The 15,963-nt window shown below is 37.2% G+C and overlaps 1 long non-coding RNA gene across 2 annotated transcripts in view; it reads left to right on the plus strand.

Annotated features, from left to right (window-relative positions):
• LOC125101046 (uncharacterized) overlaps window positions 1–15,963 on the plus strand; it is a 125,726-nt gene that overhangs the window by 11,433 nt on the left and 98,330 nt on the right. For both annotated transcript variants that reach the window (XR_007127742.1, XR_007127741.1), the window contains exon 2: window positions 6,983–7,054. This is a non-coding gene — a long non-coding RNA (uncharacterized LOC125101046). The remainder of the gene's footprint in view (window positions 1–6,982; window positions 7,055–15,963) is intronic.

The following is a 15,963-nucleotide window of genomic DNA, read 5'->3' on the forward strand; positions in this document are numbered from 1 at the left end:
CTAAGCTACCCATCTGTAGATGTTCCCCTGATAGGCTTCGCCTCCTTTTATAGGCCCCACAACATAGCCTGAGCTGCCCGGACACCCTAACACCCATTGACAACCAGCTTCCTGTCTGGTGGAGTGGCAGTTGGTGGAAACCAGCTGTTATGATTCATCCCATTTAAGAGTTCTGCCTTTTGAGAAGTGACACTAATAGAGGCAGGCTGAATGGTGTCTGATTAGGAGAATTTTATGAAAGAGTTTGATTTCTAGTGACTCAGCAATTGAACTTTTTTATTTTTTAACAGGTACCTTCCAGGTTCCAGAATGTGTATGAGCTTAGTTATATAGATAAATGTTGTTTTCATCAAGTTATTTCTTCCTGTTATTTCTTCCTGAAAAACAAATAGACATGGAAACTTCTGTAAAAAAATGTTCTGGTATTACCAATTCTTTAATTGATTTATAAGCTTTTAGATTTCTGATATTCTCCAAAAGGCAAAAAATTCTTTGCCCAAGGTCTTGCTTGTTACATGTTGGATTTGGTGAAAGAATTCTCAGGTGTCTAAGGGAATAACCTCATATACCATGAGGGTCATTTTGTTAACTCTTATGAATATTATTTAAAAGCAGAATATTAAAAAAATAAAAATAAAAGCAGAATATGTTAGGAAGTTGAAGAAATTTTCAACCATAGGGACAAATTTTTGTTTTAATCTGTCAGTCAATACACCCAAAAGAACAACAGAAGAAAAATACACTGCAAAATATTGATAAGGGAAAAGTGCACTTGGTTTTATGAGTTACCCAAAATTAACATCATCCTTCCTTCTGGGAATACGAGAAAGCATCATGATGAAGGAGAATGACAGTGATTAATTTGGGGCCATACCAGTTGTGGTACCAGTCCTGTGCAGGGGGGTAGGAAAGAGAGCCCTGTACAAGATGCACAAATTTCTATAGCAGTGCTATGTAGCATCTGGCCACATTGTTGAATCATGCCCCTAAATATGAGAAAGTCAAATTGTGGCTGGAATTTTTCTAATGCTAACAAGTGCTGTTTTCATATAGTTAAAGTCATGCTACAAGTTCAACATTTTATAACATTTGGTAGTAACAGGTGATTTTTAGCATTGGATTGGTGATACCCTAGGGCAGAAGTTGTCAAACTTTAGTGTACATAAGAATCCCCTAGGGAACTTGTTAAAATTTAGGTCCCTGGGCTCTAGCCCTCAAAGGTTTGAATTATTAGGTCTGGGGTTTGGCTGAGAATCTGCATTTTAACAACCACCTTGCTCTGTTTGGCATCTTGAGTCATCTCTCAAGAAGTTGCAAAATTCTCCTAGGAAAAACTATTGTTCCTCAACTGATTTTTTTTTTTAAGTAGTTTGAATTCACGACCCTGAGATCAGGACTTAAGCTGCGATCAAGACTCAGATGCTTAATTGATTGTGCCACCCAAGGTGTCCCCTCAACTGAATTTTTAAAATGCTATTTCACTTAGCACAGTACGTGTTATGAGACTTAATCATTGAGCTTCAGAGTTTCAAAGAGGTTAGCAATAACTAGTTTAGATTCCCCAGGTGTAAACTAAGTAAGATATAACATGCAATGAGCAGTATACATAGACTTAAGTTAGATTTCTTTCAATTAGAAATTATTAGTTATACAATTTCCATTTCCAGGTCATCTGTGCCTCCACAGATGGTATTAGATAAGGGAGGTAGACCAAGCACAGATACCTAGGGAATTTCACAAGGTTCTTTATAATCATTTATTGCCTACTGTGCCCTTAATGATGTTACTCAGGATCCCATTAAATTAGCTGTGAATATACTAATTGGTCCCTTGACAATAGCCAGGGGGTGTCAGATCCTCTCCCTCCACCTCATTCTGGTCATGTTGGAGAGAAGATAGAAATTGTTGCCTGTGTAAGGGTGTGTTTCTTTCTTGGGACAAGGCACCTGTGGGCCAAAGGAAATTTCTTAAAATACAGCAGGAATCCCTAGAGAATCCCCCTCTAATTCAGACAGGCACTTACGACCTACTTTTAAAAGTAATTTGAAAATCTCATCAAACATAAGCAATCAAACTCCAAATTCTCTACCAGGTATTCTGTAGACTTAGCATGACATCATTTCCATCTGCTCTTACCAACAGCATAAATATAGTTTGGACATGGTTTTTCCCTTCCTTTGTTGATACTTAGGTAAAACAGAGCATTTCTAGTTCCTGGACTCAAAGCAACTGTACAAATGAATACAATGTGATGTAAATTGGTTCTTTCTGTACATAAAGGGAATCAAATTTGCTAACTTGGTATTGAAATTCCGACAAAATACTGCATTTTGCTGAATTAAAACACCTAAGTCAGACCTTATTTCTCCTTTCTTTGAAGCTCTGAGCTTGTGGTTTATAAATGTACCTGGCTTATATGAAACTTTTTTTAACTTTTCAAAGCAAAATTTTGATAAGGCAAAGAGATTCAGAGAATCTTCCAGAGTTGGAAGGTACATTAAAGAATATCCAATGCCATCTCTCTTTTTTTTTTTAAGATTTTATTTATTTATTTGACACAGAAAGAGAGATCACAAGTAGGCAGAGAGGCAGGCAGAGAGCCCGATGTGGGGCTTGATCCCAGGACCCTGAGATCATGACCTGAGCTGAAGGCAGAGGCTTAACCCATTGAGCCAACCGGACGCCCCTCAATGCCATCTCTTAACTAATTTTTGAATCTCATCTTGCTTCTATTTTAACTCTCCCACGTAATTATTAGCTTCATAAGGAAAAGTTTCCTACTCATATGCATTTTTAATCACCATGAAATTGTATTAATAATCAAATTCTGCTTCTTGCAGAAGAAGGTTTCATTTTGTACTGTTGGCCTGAATAAATGTTTGTGAACTTGATCAATAAGTTGGCAGATGGCTTTTCTCATTCCCTACTTTGCCATTGCGTAGGTTTGGTTGCCACATTGGCCCAGTTCAGATCCTTGCCCTGTGCCTTGTCTCTTTGGGTAAGTTGCTTAACCTCTCTGTGCCTCCTTTTTCTTGGCTGTAAAATGGCCTTCAAAAAAATGATAGTGTGATCCTGATCACTACCAGCAGACCATGCTGTCTGAATTTCAGTCATTTCAGATTTCTGTCATCTCTTCTATTTGCACTGGTACCTTCAGCTAACCCTAAAGTCAGTGTGAATTTTCTGCATTTATTTATTTCTGGCTATATTTTGTCTAATAGAATTCTGCAATATGAAGAATTGTATGGTAGTGCTCCAGGCTCTGAGAAGATGGCTAAAAAGGGTTGTGAGATTGTGTAACATAACAGGCTGTGATGCAGCCTGTTGTGATCCTAGATCTGCCACTTACTTCACTTTTCCTCACAAGCCTCAATTCCTTATAAGTAAAATAGAGATGATAATAGTACACAAGGCATGAGGTGTAGCATTAAATGATTTAACATATGTAAAAGCACTCAGACTGTGGACTAGTGCATAAAATAGATACCATGCCTAAGCTCCATTCTGAGATTCTGATTAAATTGATCTGGGGTGGAGCTCAGGCATCTGTATATTTTAAAACTCTCTAGGGGACTCTAACGTCAGTGAGGACTGAGAACCTCTGGACTAGATGATTGTCACAGTCTAGCCCAGTTAGCATGGTACAGGCTTACATGCTTATGCTTCCTTTCCTTTCATATCCTAGTTTAAGTTCTGTCCAAAAAATACTATGTGAAGACAGAAGTTACTTGAAGGCTGTTGAAAGTGTAACAAATTAACAGTTTCACTGTTATTTAGTATGTACATACTGGATATACTTTATTATGGTAAATTCCTCATGATTCTAAGTCAAGCAATTTTTCAATAGAAACTGTAATAAGGAGATTTTAGACTGCTTCAACTCACTGTCCTACAGCAATTTAATATAGAAATCACTGCTTTAAACAAAAAACACAAACTTCATGATTCAGTTAACAAAGTCAAAATATGTATGCTCATGTAGAGCAGAAGAGGAAATTAATTGGTGTTTAGAGTCTGATATGTTATAATGAATTGGGTTATCAGGTGGTGACTTAATTAGATTGTTGAATGAATTAACACCCCGTAAATGTGGGAAGTTCACACTCAGCTTTTTCACTCCTATCATTGAACTGATAGCAGTATCCAAAAGATTAAGGTGCGTTTCTGGAAAAAACTCCGAGTGGTTCCTATTAAAAAATAGTTAAGTATCAGAGGTATTAGGGCCCTATCATGTAATGGCGCTAATGCCCCCTATAATATTCACTACAGACAAACTGGTGGAAAATATAGAGAAATAGAAAGAAGATGATTAGGGGCACCTGGGTGGCTCACTTGTTAAGCATCTGCCTTCAGCTCAGGTCATGATCCCAGGGTCCTGAGATCAAGCCCCACATCGGGCTCTCTGCTCAGTGGGAAGCCTGCTTCTTCCTCTCCCACTCCCCCTGCTTGTGTTCCCTCTCTTGCTCACTGTATCTCTCTCTGTCAAATAATAAATAAAATCTTTAAAAAAAAAAAAAGAAAGAAGAAGATTAAAACCACCAACAAACCCATGCCCTAAAACAACCATTACTAAGACCTTTATATACCATCTTTTCCTAGGCACAATTATGTATATTTGTAAGATTCAAACTAGGATTATACTATAGATACAATTTTGAAATTATTCCATTAACCAAACTCACTGAGAGCATCTTGCCAGACAAAATAATTTTTAAACTTTGCTTTCTCCTTAGTTATATATGAGATATACTTAATAATATTATTAGTTCAAGATAAAGGATGTAAGTAAAAGGAAGATTGATCCTGCCCAGGGTAGAGAAACAAGACAATGAAAAATAATGTGTTTTATTTCTGAATATCATTTTTATTCATTAATAAATTATTTATGGAAGAAGTGCTTCAGAGAAAAGAGGTTTAAGTTCACCAGTGATCTTTTAGGAAATGGCTCGATAAGTAATAATTGTATGAATGAATTAAGGAAAAATTAAATATAAATACAATCCTTAAAGCCTTAAATCCTTCACTCTCCCCAGACTTACTCCAAAGCCTACTCTTCTCCGCCCCCCCATTCTGCCATTTAGGAATTTTAATTTTTAAAAATATAGGACGTATTACTCTTGGTCATGTCTTCCTTTTTAAAATGTACAAAATATGGAAGCATACCTGGGTAATAGTAGGTTTATACTATTATAAACCTACTCTATATATATTATACACAAAGAATTGGGGGTTATATGTTTACAATTCTTAGTCTTGGCTTATGTTTCATGGTGGAAAGTCTCCTTTAAAGAGAGCTTTAAGCTTATAAGAGAGCAAAGCTTATATTGCTGAAGGATTCCCGGATCCATATTGTAATGAAGACTGCTTTTGGTACCCATTAGAGTTCATCACTGGGCCGTTCACCTGCCGTGCAGGTGCTGGAAGTTTATCTTTTGATTCCCAATGACCTCGGCAGCTCTGAGCATATGATTTGTCAGGGATAGTGCAAAGTGAAAATATGGCTCCCCCTGCTCAAAAAGCAAGAAGATTAAAACATAAAGCTTTTTCCTTTCTTTCTTCCACTATCTTTTTTTCTATCTATAATGGTATTTTTCTTTGGTATTTAATGTTTCATGTCCTCAGGGATGGGGACACTTGCCCAGTGAATGCAGATTCTCACAGGGTCCCATTCTGTGACTAAGCACACATACCTCCCACTGGCTGCTTGTTTTCCCCTCCCACCAGCTGCTGGACTGGCACAGGTCTTGGTAGGAGGTAGGGAAGTCATGCCAGATATCTTCCCTTCCCCTGGGCCTGCCACTTGTGGGAACCCATGGGGGAGGAGGTCCTCTGAGGGTAGTGTGCAGCCTCCCTGCTGGAACGTGCTGGGTACCTCGATCAGCAGTAGGTGAGAAGAGGCTGTCTTCCACCCACCAGTCACCAGCGCACACCCCGTGGTGTTGCCAGTCTGAGTTGTCTCAGGGAGCAAGTGAGCCCTTTGTCTGTGTCTAGATCCCTGCTGGGGCTGGGGGTTCAGCAATAATTGCTGGGTGAGGACATGGAGGAGAAGGATCCCAAAGTGCCAGGGCAGCTGAGAACTCATCTTAGCAAGGTAGGGAAGTATGTTGATTGGCAAGCTGAGGCTCCATGCTCACAGGGCATGCTCTGTGGTCTCATAGGACTTCACTTACAAAACTCAAAGATAAAATTATTGAGAACTTCAAGGTAGAGTATTAAACCTCATGTTGGAAGAAGGTCTTCTAAGCCAATACTTATGGAGCTGAACTGGCTGCATACCCAGTGAAGCAGACCCCAAGCTTTTGGAATAACCTTTCTGACACTGAAATGAAGAAACTCTTTTTTTGACAGAATGAGAAATACTTGAATATCACTTTTATTTCTTATATAACAGTTCTTCTAACCTTTAATGTGTGTAAGAATCATGATATGAGGTTCTTTTTTTTTTTTTAAGATTTTATTTATTTATCTGACAGAGAGAGAGAGAGATCACAAGTAGGCAGAGAGGCAGGCAGAGAGAGAGGGGGAAGCAGGCTCCCTGCCGAGCAGAGAGCTCGATGCGGGGCTCGATCCCAGGACCCTGAGATCATGACCTGAGCCGAAGGCAGAGGCTTAACCCACTGAGCCACCCAGGCGCCCCATGATATGAGGTTCTTGTTAAAATGTGGACTCTAATTTAGTAGGTCTGGGGCCTGAGATTCTACATTTCTAACAAGTTCCCAGTGGATGCCATAGCTGGTCTGGGAATCCCCCTTCCACACCTGCCTCCCTTAAAAACATTTTATTTGGAAATAATTATGACTCACAAGAAGTTGCAAAAATAGTTGACTCCTCTCTTAACTCTCAATGGTGACATGTTATATATAATGCAAATACAATATATGATATGACTGTAATATACTATCAAAGCCATAAATTGACATTGACACTGTCAAATAACAAAAATAATACAATTTACTAACAAGTTTAATGTCTTTTATTCAAGGAAAAACAATTCACGGATTGGAGGAGTATTGGTGCCTCACAAATAGTGGAACATTATCCTGAGACATTTTGGGTAAGAGCAAGTTTTATAGAATGTTGCAAGAGGCAACATGGAAGCAGGGCATGTTTGGCTAGGATGTTGAGGATATCCTTGTAGGGCAAGCAGGTCCTACTTTCTAGGGTAAGTTTAGCTAGCTAAAGCAGAGTTGGAGGATTATCATTGGTCTATGTTAGGCTTCTTTGACAGGTGTTTCCTATGAATGTAGGTTGACTTAGGTGTACATTTGTGACATGGGCTGGGCCACTGGGTTGTCTTCCATTTTATGGGTCCTGAAATACAAATTAACTTTATCAGTACAATATTGTTAACTAGACTACAGACCAGTAGAAAACACTACTGGTTGTGTTTTCATCATTTTTTACTTGGATATATTTGTGTGTGTGTGTGTGTGTGTGTGTGTGTGTGTGTGTCTGTACAGTTATATGTAATTTCATTCCATGTAGAGATTTATGTAACTACTACTGCAGTCAAGATACAGAACTATTGTATTACCAAAGAGAATTAATTTGTGCCCCCCCAGAAGTTGGATATAATATATTGGGAATTCTCAATAATTCATATAATAACAATTCCTTTTCTTTTCTCATTGTGAGAATTGTCCCCAGAATCTAGCAAACCATGAGCTTGGCAGATGTAAGGCCACTGAAGCAAAGATGTGAGATGAAGCTTTGGGGGCAAAAATAACATTGGTCCTTGGAGGAAAGTACAACATTCCTTGTTCTAGTGCTTTGCATCATCCTGGAGTGTACTTTGTATGACCCAAAGTCAAATGCAAACTTGGGGGAATCTTTATTTAAAAGAGATAATAAGGAAAATAAGAACCAGATATACCCAGTAGATCTCCAGTACTCAGTATGGAAATTGGTAAATACTAATTGATAATGACGAAGTAAGATGTTCATCATCTTATTGGATGGACTTGCTAATTGCTTTATCTGTGCATTAGCCTTCAAACTTCACTCATCTTTATAAAATAAGCCTATTTTATAATGCCACTGAAAATAAGATTTCTTACCTATGACATGCCTTGTAATGGCAAAGTACATCAGATGTGGTTAATATGACTCATAATTATCAACTTCTCTTTGTATTTTGGTGGTATAGCATAGTGGTTAAACACATTATTCTTATCAGCTGTGTGACCAAGTAACTTAACATCTCTATGCTCCAGTTTTCTTATCTATAAGTTGGAGATGAGTATAGGACCTAACACACAGGGTTGTTGCATAGGTAAATCATACGCAACAGTGTCTTGCAGAGTGTATACTGAGTTAATGGGATCATTAATATTAGGGCGAGGCCAGCCTTGGATGCCTTCTACTAATAATTGCCCTAGATTTTGCTTCTTTATATCCAAGCTATTGACCCCAACAACTTTTTTATATGGAACATTTAGTATCTTTTAAATGTAACCATTCATTGTACAGACTAAAGCACATAGGCTCTGGGTTCAAGTTCCAGCCATTACAACTGCAGACTAATTGTGGAACTTGGGCAAGGAACTTCCCTAAATTGTAATTTCCTTATCTATAAACAGAGGTATAGTAACAGTATTTAACCCCCATAAACTTGTAAAAGTTGAATAAAACAATTCATGTAAAGCATTTGACATATAATTAGCACTTTATTGATATTTGCTGTTATCTTTTTTAATATAGATTTCTGGTTTTCCCAGTAAGTATACATAGCCCATAGACTTCCAGGGGTACTTGGGAGAAGTGATGTAAAACTAAATATAAGAACATTGCTTCAGCCTGGTGACTGGTCACACCTTGAGGACAGAGAAGTTGGAGCTTCTAATGATGTATATTCCCAGGTGCCACAGAGACTACTAACTATCTGCCAATATCCATCCCCTTATTTATTTATTTTTTAATAATTGATCCTTGCCATTTTCCAGTTTTAGGAGAGCACATGGCCAACAGAGCCAGAGATTTCATTTCCCCAGCCTGTGTCGTAACTATATGTGGCCATGTTTTCTGTCAGTGGGAGTTTGTACAATTTCTGCACTTCCTGACCAATTACTTCCCCTTTCCTCTGCTGAGAGTGTGATAGTCCATGGACAAGGGAGAGGACCAGCTTCTACCATGCAAGCAAGACTGCACCCTGAGAATAGCAGAGCCACAAAGCAACATGAATTTGATTCCTTGGACCACTTTATGGAATAGACCTGCCTTCTTCCCATTGGCCTGCCTGTGTAGTACAGGTCTATTAAATGAGATAGAAGTCAACTTCTATCTTGTTGGTGCTACTGTATGTTAGAGTCTCTTGGTTACAGCACTTTAAATATATATTAACTAAATTATGAGGTCCATCTCTAAAGATGTTGAATGCTGGAAAAGATGCATTTTAATAAGATCCCCCAGGAACTATGACGCCACCAATCCAGGGACTATACTTTGAAAAACACAACACTAATGTGCTCCAAAGATGTCTCCTTATCTCTACGTAAAATAGAAGTTTTGGAAAGGAGTCTAGAATTTAAAAGATAGGAACACCTTTTGTTAAAATTTTATTGTATCTGAACTGAAATTTGTTCAAGAATTCTGAAATAATTAACATGCCACCTCATTTTACATTAGCACTATGATTACATTTTAAGTTAAAAAGATAGGTTTATTAAAATGAGTGCCTAAGATGTTCTTTACAATGTTATTTTTTATAATGACCAAAAGAGTGAAAATACTTTGGTTATCAGGCTATTTGTTCACTTCTGTAACACAGAATTACAAGGATGAGGTAATTCTATATATGTTGGTTAAGATAGCCCAAGATGTATTAAGCTAAAAATGATCAAATACTATGAAAAAAAATTAAGCTAGACATAGAAGAATACATTTGGTATGACTCCATTTATTTAAAATCTGAAAACAGTTAAAGTTATAGTGCTTAATGTTGTGTGCTTAGAAAAAATAAGGAATTCATTACTGTGAAAGGATAGTGGAAACCTTTGAGAAGGAGGGTGGAAGAGGGTGATAATTAGGAGGAGTCATGAGGAGAGCTTCTAAGGGGCTGGCAGTGTTTTACTTTTCAATCTGGATGGTGGCAAGGGGGTTCACTTTGTTATTTTGCACACTGATGTATGTGTATATTAGATTTCATAATAAAAACTGTTGAAAACATATTTCATAACTACATTAAGCATATATATATATATTCTCTATATCTTCATATATATTTATATTATGCATGTGTGTGTATTCCTGTGTACTCAGAAAATTCACAAAGGATACACACACACATACACAAAAGAAACAGTGGTGGGTGTTCGTTATTATCTTTGGCTGGTGGGAATATGGGGTAGGGAACATTTTACTTTGCATTTTACAATTTGCATTTATTTATAATTTATATTTTCTTCATAATCATTTGTTACTTTATTTTAAAATAATCCCTCAAGTATTGCATGTGAATATAGATCATTTTATTTTATTTCTTTTTAAAATACTTATTTGTTTATTTTAGAGAAAGAGAAAGAGTGTAAGCAGGAGAGAAGCAAAGGGAGAGAGAGAGAGAATTCTAAGCAGTCTCCAGGCCCATTGTGGAGCCTGATGAGAGCTCGATCTCAGGACCCTGAGATCATGACCTGAGCTGAAATCAAGAGTTGGGTAGTTAACTGACTAAGCCACCCAGGTGCCCCTAGATCATTTTATTTTACATGCTTCTATATTATTTGAATTTTGTTTATAATCATGCTACCTTAAAACATCTTTCTCCAAGTTAGCGTGTGTATACATACGTGTATATTGTATATACATACTAATATATACTTGGAGGACTGTGGGATGATACTCATGAAACTCTTAACAGTGGTCACATCTGAGGGATGAACCTGGGGATAATTAAGAGAGAGGGGAACTTTCATGTTTTACTTTAGATACTTCTGGTTTGCTTGAATATTTTCTTTTACAATGAACACATGCTACTTTTAAATTTACAGCATACATAATAAAAAAACCAAAATCTTAAAAAAAAAATAGGGGTGCCCAGCCAGCTCAGTTGGTAGAGCATGTGCCTCTTGATCTTGGGGTTGTGAGTTCAAGACCCATTGGGTGTGGAGCCTACTTTAAAAAAATAAAATAAAATAATTAAGTGGAAAAATAGCTGGATCAAGAGAATTGTGTTAAAATTTTTTTAAAATTAAGATAAAATTGTAAATATATAGCATACAACAAAGGTGATATATAGCATATTCTAGCATATTTTGTTTTTTATGTAGAATGCAGTTAGAGGGATAGAAATAGTCTGCTTAAAAATGTGTCCAAAAAAAAAAAAATGTGTCCAAATAGGGAGAAGGTTCATATATAGGAAAAGAGATGCTAGAATGCAAACCTAAAACCCTGCCCCATCACACATATGCCAGAGCCTCTGACGATAGGCTAATCTGATGTAATCTTTGAAATTAAATCACAAAGACAGGATTCCTTAAAGCCAAGCATGGTTCCTGACCTATCAAAAGTATTCAGTAGTGGGGCGCCTGGGTGGCTCAGTGGGTTAAAGCCTCTGCCTTCGGCTCAGGTCATGATCCCAGGGTCCTGGGATCGAGCCCCACATCGTCGGGCTCTCTGCTCAGCAGGGAGCCTGCTTCCCTTCCTCTCTCTCTCTCTGCCTGCTTCTCTGCCTAATTGTGATCTCTGTCTGTCAAATAAATAAATAAAATCTTAAAAAAAAAGTATTCAGTAGTTATTTGTTGAATTTATTGGAGAATAATGCAGTTTCTAAATGATATTTCATCCACTCAGCTTTCACTACTTGTTGATACTTTATGTTTTATAACATGTTAGGGTTTTTTTGTTTGTTTTTTAGTGAGAGGATTGAGAGGTGGAGTACATGATTGATGAGATTCAAATGGGTGATTTCTGGGAAAAATAGTAGTAGCGTTTAGGTCAGTTAGTATTTTAGTCTGGTTTTTAAAAGTATAGGATACTTTTAAAATTGTTAATTAACAGTTTCCACGATGGTAGAGGAGTAGGAGACCTTAGTTTTGCCTGGTCCTAGGAATTCAACTAGACAGCTATCAAATCATTCTGAATTCCTGTTAACTCAGCCTAGCTCTAAGAGAATAATTGCTACAATTGTACAAATAGAAAAGTGACCACTTTCTACAAGGTAAGAGGTGCAAAGTGAATCTGAGGCAATATGTCAGAAGATAAACCATGCAGAGAGATATCAGCAGATCATAAAATCAGAACTTTTAAAAGTCTGCTCTGGGGAGGGACAACCTTTCCTGAAAGGCACTCAGGTGGCTAAGCAGGGCAGAATCCTAGGTGGGACAGTGTGGTCTCAGGATCCTCAGGGTCACAGAAGGAATAGGGGTGCCTGAATGAATGGGGCAGAGTTCCCAGGCATAGGAGTGGGGAAGCTTGCTGCAATCAGTGAACCAGGGTGTGAGCTTTCAACTCCATGTTGCCATAAATCATGAACTCTGGCACTGTCAGGTGACCTGTCTCTGAGCAGAGATCCAGCAAGCGGCAGAACCACTGATAGGCCCCTCCCTCCCTCCCTCCCTCCCTCCCCCAAGAGGAGCAGCGCTGGTGCACACCACAGGAGTCCTATGGTTTGGGGACTTGAGGTGAGGTCATGAGACTGAGATAGAAACTCCTGTTATAGACTGGGTGAGCATGGAGTGTGGATAGAAACCAGGGAGACAAGAGTGATTGACAACTTTTCTCTGAGGATGCACTGAGGAATGAGGTGATGTGAGATTATGGATCTGGGGCTGGAGATTGGGAGGCCTCCATTTTAATTCTTATCCTCTAATGTGGCATGGAAATCCTTCAAGGAACAAAAGCCACATCGAGCAATTGGGAACAGATTACTTAGCCTGGCCCTTTGGCCAGAACAGTGCAACTCTACATGGGGCAAAGATACCTGAGAATCAATGCAACAGGCCCTCCCCTGAGAAGATCAGCAGGAACTGCTAAGACCAAGTTTACTGATCAAACAGAACTACAGAACGCCAGTGTAGGGGGAAATAATATATAGAATGCATGATGTTTTTCCTCATGATTCTTTAGTCTTTAAATTTTAATTTTTTCTTTCCTTTTCAACCATTTTTCTTATTTTATCAACTTTTTTTTTTTAAGATTTATTTATTTATTAGACAGACAGAGATCACAAGTAGGCAGAGAGGCAGGCAGAGAGAGAGGAGGAAGCAGGCTCCCTGCCAAGCAGAGAGCCCGATGTGGGGCTCCATCCCAGGACCCTGAGATCATGACCTGAGCCGAAGGCAGAGGCTTAACCCACTGAGCCACCTAGGTGCCCCTTCTCAACTCTTTTTAAAAGTATTTTTTGGGGCGCCTGGGTGGCTCAGTGGGTTAAGCCGCTGCCTTCGGCTCAGGTCATGATCCCAGGTCCTGGGTTCGAGCCCCACATCGGGCTTACTGCTCTGCAGGGAGCCTGCTTCCTCCTCTCTCTCTGCCTGCCTCTCTGCTTACTTGTGATTTCTCTCTGTCAAATAAATAAATAAAATAAAATAAAGTATTTTTTAATTTTCATTTTTACACTTATACTCTTTCTGTTCATTGCATTTAATTTTTATATATATATATATATATGTACACACACACACACACACACACACACACATATACAAGTTTTTCTTTATTTACAATTTTAGGATTTAGTTTCTTCTAACAAACAGACGAAAGTACACCCAGGATATAGTGTATTGCTCTGTCCTGTTTACCTGTCTGTTTATATTCTTTTTTTTGTGTGTCTTTTAATTTTAATTTTTACAGTTACATTCTATCCTTTCTTTGTATTTAATTTTATTTTTGTACATATATGTTTTTCTTTCTTGGTACAATTTTGAGATCGACTTTTCTAACAAACAGACCAAAATACACACAGGGTCCAGTGTATTGCTCTGTTTTATTCATCTGTCTGATTATATTCTCTCCTTTCTTTAAAAAAAATTTTTTTTTTCAGTTTTGGGTCCTTTCTGATTGGTTTAGTGTATATTTCTCTGGGGTCATTGTTGGATTTTAGTATTTCATTCTTTTGTCCATCTATTCTTCTCTGGACAGAATGACAATATGTAAAATCTCACCTTAAAAAAGAAAACAAGAGGCAGTACTGACTGCCAGCGAAGCTAGTCAGTATGGATATAAGTAAGATGTAGGAAGTAGAGTTCAGAATAACAATTATAAAGATACCAGCTGGATTTGAAAAAAAAGCATACAAGACACTATAGAATCCTATTATAGAGAAATAAAATAACTAAAAACTAATCAAGGCTAAATAAAAAAGGCTATCAATGACATGCAATAAAAATGGAGGCTCTACTGCTAGAATAAATGAGGCAGAAGAGAATCAGTGATATAGAAGACAAAATGAGGGAGAATAAAGAAGCTGAGAAAAAGAGAGATACATAGCTACTAGATAACAAAGGGGGAATTTGAGAGATAAGTGATACCATAAAGCACAACAATATTAGAATAATTGAGAGAATTAATAATATAATATAATATATATATTATTATATAATATAATATATAATTTTATATATATATATATATATATATATATATATATATATATATATAAATAAATGAGAGCTGGTACAGCCAGACTGGAAAACAATATGGAGGTTCCTCAACAAGTTGAAACAAGTTGAAAATAGAGCTACCCTATGACCTAGCAATTGCTCTACTGGGAATTTACCCCAAAGATACAAATGTAGTGATCTGAAGGGGCACCTGTCCCCAATGTTTATAGCATCAATGTCTACAATAGCCAAAGTATGGAAAGACCCCGAGATGTCTGTTGACCGATGAATGGATAAAGAAGTTGTGGTCTCTCTCTCTCTCTCTCCATATATATATATGTATGTATGTATGTGTGTGTGTGTATATATATATACATATATATATATATATCTTTCTATCTCTCTATCCACACTCAATGGAATACTACTCAGCCATCAAAAGAAATACTGCCATTTTCAACAACATAGATGGAACTATAGGGTATTATGCTAAGTGAAGTAAGTCAATCAGAGAAAGACAGTTACCATATGATGTCACTTATGTGAGATTCTTAAATGTGGTATTTAAGAAACAAAACAGAGTATCATGGGGAAGGGAGGGAAAATAAAACAAGATGAAATCAGAGAGGGAGACAGATCATGAAATTCTTAATCATAGGAAACAAACTGTGGGTTGCCAGAGGGGAAGGAGGTAGGAGGATGGGATTAACTGTGTGATGGACATTAAGGAGGGCAGGTGATGTAATGAGCGCTGGGTGTTATATAAGACTGATGAATCAATGAACTCTACCTCTGAAACTAATAATACACTATATGTTAATTATCTGAATTTAAATATAAAAAATAAAGTTATTAATTAATATATACATAATTATATTATATCCTAATTGTTATGAAGTTCAAGGTAAATGATCTAAAATTCAATAGGAATGATTCAGCCAAACAAGAAAAATCCACTCAAAGACTAAAGTGTTATAGAGAAAAAGCACTGATATTAATCAAAGTTCTGATAGTGAACCTAGTGAGTAATCTAAGTAGATTCAACAATTTGTTGCTAATTAGATATTGCCACAATTGATAACCAATAATAATGTTTGGTTGGTAACAGAGGCAATCAAAAGAGAGATGCAGAAGTGAAATAGATTTTCTTTTGGAATAATGTCCCAACACTGGTATAAAACTGTGGTGCCCAAGACAGTAGCAACTAATTAACATGTGGTTATTGAGCCCTAGTCTCAGTTAAGATATCTTCTGTCAAATACACACCAGATCTGAAGACTTAGTTTTGGTTTAAACTGTTAATAATAATATTAAAATAACATTTTAATATTGATTACCTGTTGAAATGTTAATAATTTGGATATATTAGGATAAATAAAAAGTATTAAAATTAGTTTTATCTGCTTCTTATTTTTTAATGTAGTGATTGAAA

Source organism: Lutra lutra, chromosome 5 (assembly GCF_902655055.1).
Source record: "Lutra lutra chromosome 5, mLutLut1.2, whole genome shotgun sequence".
Taxonomy (NCBI): domain Eukaryota; kingdom Metazoa; phylum Chordata; class Mammalia; order Carnivora; family Mustelidae; genus Lutra; species Lutra lutra.